Here is a 4,026-nt window from a genome sequence, read left to right on the forward strand (position 1 = left end):
AGGGGGCAGAGTGTAATGCAAGGTAACAGTGAGCAGAAGCCCTGAGCAAACAGACCCAGAGGACATTGGCAGGAGCTGTAGAAGCAGAGGCTCAGAGGGGATGAGTGGCCATGAAGGAGGATATCCAGGTCAGGGGGTGGTGGGGGCCACTGCAGGGGAATTGACACAATGACCATGTCGTCGTAGCTTCCTCAGGTTCATCTCCCAGACAACATTTCTGTCTCCACAAGGCCTGGTCAATGAGCTGCATTCCTTCTTGCTTCCTGCATTCTTACCACAATCCCCGGATCACTGAAGAAATCCTGGGTGGGCCTAGATTTTCTGCAATTCCCAGTAACCTGGCCAACAACTCCTTCGCTCACCTGCTCATGCATTCAGCCGTGCAGTCATCCATGCATTAAGCGCACACTCTGTGCAGGGCCCTGGAGATGCAGAGACCTACAGAAAGGGTCTGTGCCTTCAGGAGCTCACTGACCACATCAGTGGTTCTCAACTCTGGCTGCACACCATCTTCACATAGGGAGCTTTTTAAAAAATCCTGATGCCCAGGCTCCTCTCCTGGCCAAAAGAATTAGAATCAGGAGGAGACCTGGACAACGGTATTTTTTAAAAGTCACTCAGGTGATTCCAATGGGCAGCCAGGATGGAGCACCTCTCATCTGATGGATTTCTTTCAGCCTCTGCAGGTTTTCGCTTCTTTAAGCCTTCCTCCATTTATTCTTTTCATCTCCAGTCTTTCTTTTTCAAGTTTTTTTCCCCTTTCTTTTTCTGCTTGCCCTATTTCTATTTTAGGTCATGACTCGGTCTCAATGAGACACCAGCTTATGCCACCATTTTCTCCAAAGATGAATTAGTCGTAATAATTTAAAAGAAATGTCCATTGTTGGAAATTTCACAGCCTCAGGCCTGTCACAGCTGCCTGGAATGTGGGGCCAAAGTGTGTTTGACAGAGTCAGATCCATACGCTCGATTTGGGCGAGGAAGGGCTGCAGGTGTTGGCAGATGCAGAGGGGCAAGGAGTGGAGAGTGTGGTCAAGAGGGAAAGGCCATTTCTGTGTGGAGGGGGTCAGTCTGGGGGTGGCCAGGCAGTGCAGCTGAAAGACCCCAGCTTAGGGGCAAGGAGGCCTCAATTTGTCTCCAGTAGTTTGTCAATCCCTCTGGGTGAGTTTGAGGCTATTCCTTCCCCTCTGTGGGCCTCCCTTTGTCCACATGTAGGTGTGGTCAAGTGTCCTCCCTGGTGCCTTTCTATGTCATGTCACATCATGTCATGTCTTTTTCCTCTGGTTGCCTTCAATATTTTCTCACTATGTGTCTAGACATGTATGTTATTGTTTAATCCTGCTTGGAGTTTGCTGATCTTCCTGGATCTGTGCTTTGATTATTTCATTAATTTTTGAAACTTCTCAACCATTATCTTTTCAAATATTTTTTCTGCCTGTTCTTTCTCTCTTCTCCTTCTGGGATTCCAGTAACACATACGTTGGATTGTTGCTTATTTTCCTACACATTTTAGATTCTCTGTACTGTTTTTGTTTCCCACTCCTTTTTCTCATTTTATTTAAGTTGGGTAATTTATATCAACCCCTCTTCAAGTTCGCTCATTCTTTCCTCAGCTGTGTCAAGTGTACTGATAAACCCATTGAAGGTATTCTTCACCTCTGTTACTATTTTTTAAAAATTTCTAACATTTCTGTTTGCTTCTTTCTGCTGAAATGACCCATCTGTTGATGGACGTTTTCCATATAGTTGTTTTAGATTCCTAGTTGTTAGTTCTAACACTTGGGGTAAGTCTAATTCTGATTCTATTGATTTCTTTGTCTCTTGTTAGCGGGTTTTTTGTTTGTTTTGTTATTGTTGTTGTTTTTTGCTCTTGTTGGGTTTTTTTGGATGAGGAAGATTGGCAATGAGCTAACATCTCTGCCCATCTTCCTCCATTTTGTATGTGGGATGCCACCACAGTATGGCTTGATGAGTGGTGCATTGGTGTGCGCCTGGGATCCGAACCTGCGAACACCGGGCTGCCAAAGCAGAGTGTGAGAACTTAACCACTATGCCACCAGGCTGGCCACACTGTTAGTGGTTTTTTGGGTTTTTTTTTCCCCCTTGCTTTCTGTGTGTTTGTAATTTTGGATGAGGGATCCAGAGTCCCCTTCAGCAGCATGTGTAGGAGAGTAGAAACTGAAATAAATAGTGTTTGTAACCGGAAATGGTCATGCCCCATCTTCTGTTAGATTGATAATGTGTATGTGTATGTGCACGTGTGCTGAGAGAATTGAGTCAGTTTATCTGGGGTTGAGGGCTTGAGGTTCATTGTTGCTATGGTTATCTTCAGTGCATCACTTGATTCACATTCTTCTAGTGTTAATTTGTGTTTAGGGTGAGAGCTGCTGAGAGGTTTCCCTCAATGTTCCTGCTCCACCAACAGCTTTAGTCCTGCCCTGTGTACCTGCCCCTCAGAGAGGTCTCTCTCCACATTTTCCCCTACTCAAGTGGTACATTTCTGCTGCTCAGTACTGGTGTGTGCTAACTTGAGGTGGCATCCAGGAGTGGTTTCTCTTATCCTGGTCTAGCCTCAGTCTTAGGCAGACCTTAGTCATGTATCCCTTAATCATGCAGAGGGGGCTTTCTCAGTGATTCTGCCCCTCCTCAGCAGTAAAAAACCTCTAAGCACCAGGACCGAGGATGGTCTCCTGTCCCTCTCCCAGGAGCAGAGGGTTTCTAAATGTTCCTTTTCCTCACCCTCAATAGGTCTTCCCCAGGACCCCGAGGCAGGTGGGTTTGCTGCGCTTTCCCAATGGTTCAAGGATATTGTTCCTTAAGGGAGAAGCGTCTGAGCAGAGCTCCATGCCTGCAGCCCTGAGGCAGGCTTTCTCTGGTCTTATTACCTGCTCCCGATCTTTCTCAGGAGCCCCTGATGGAGGTCCATGGAGAAGAGTGTGTGTAAATTCCCCCATGGTTCTGTGGCTCCTGAGGACTTTATACCCTCATACTAGCCCACAGTTGGCCTTTAGCACTAGATTATAAGTTTTAGAGTAATTCTACTCACACCTGTGGTGACCCCATCGTCTGCCTGTAGGCAGACAGTAAATCAGCATCCACATCCCATGTCTCCTGCAAAGTATGTGTCTTCCTGACACTTCAGAGTCATTGTTCACCTGCAACCTCAGCTCTTTGAATGGTTCAGGAAAATTCATGATTTTGAGGATAATCCAGCTGTTTCTTGCTCTTAGCGTGGTTGTGACACTCCTTAGAGCTTTCTACATCCCAGCAGAAGCCAGAAGTCACCCCAGGGATTCTGAGGAGGCAGTTTTAGTGTGACATTCCAGGGATTCACCCCAAGGTGGTCACATCTTGGATTGAAGTGGTCTAGACTACAGAAGAGGATCAGATGAGTTGTTGGAAGAGATGGCCTCAGGGAGGGGCCTAGGAGGATACTGTGTATTTTGAAGAAAGAATTGTAGACCTGTGGAGGGGTCAGTAATGGCCATACAACTGTGCCACAGGGTCACCTCCGCACCTCCCCTCTCCCCCAACTCCAGGTACCTCCTCAGTCTGTGCCAGCTCCAACTCTACAGGCAGCTCCACAGAGGAGAGAGGACACTGCACTTTGTCCACCCCATATCCTGTTGTTGGAAGATGCTGAGGGCCCAGAGACACGGAACAGTTGTGGAGTCCCCCTGGCAGCTCCCAGGGAGAATCTGCTGGACTCTGTTTGTACAGAGGCCCAGCCAGACCCACCAGAAATAGCACCTGCTGGTGGTGCCCTCTCTCTTCATCCTTCTCTCTCTAAGGACGATGGCATCATCTCCATCACAATACACTGACACTGACTTGGTCTCTAAAAGAACATTTATTCCCAAAATTAAGGCCACAGATGCAGAAATTGCCCCTCACTGGCGTCTTCCCACTCCCACCAGACAGTTCCCCAGCATCCACAATAAGATAACTTTGTGGGCCATAAACACCTTTGGTAGAAGACCACTGTCCTGGCTCTCTTAGGGCCTTGAGGCCAGCTGTGTCGCCCAT

The sequence above is a fragment of the Diceros bicornis genome, chromosome 32, assembly GCF_020826845.1.
Source record: "Diceros bicornis minor isolate mBicDic1 chromosome 32, mDicBic1.mat.cur, whole genome shotgun sequence".
Classification (NCBI taxonomy): domain Eukaryota; kingdom Metazoa; phylum Chordata; class Mammalia; order Perissodactyla; family Rhinocerotidae; genus Diceros; species Diceros bicornis.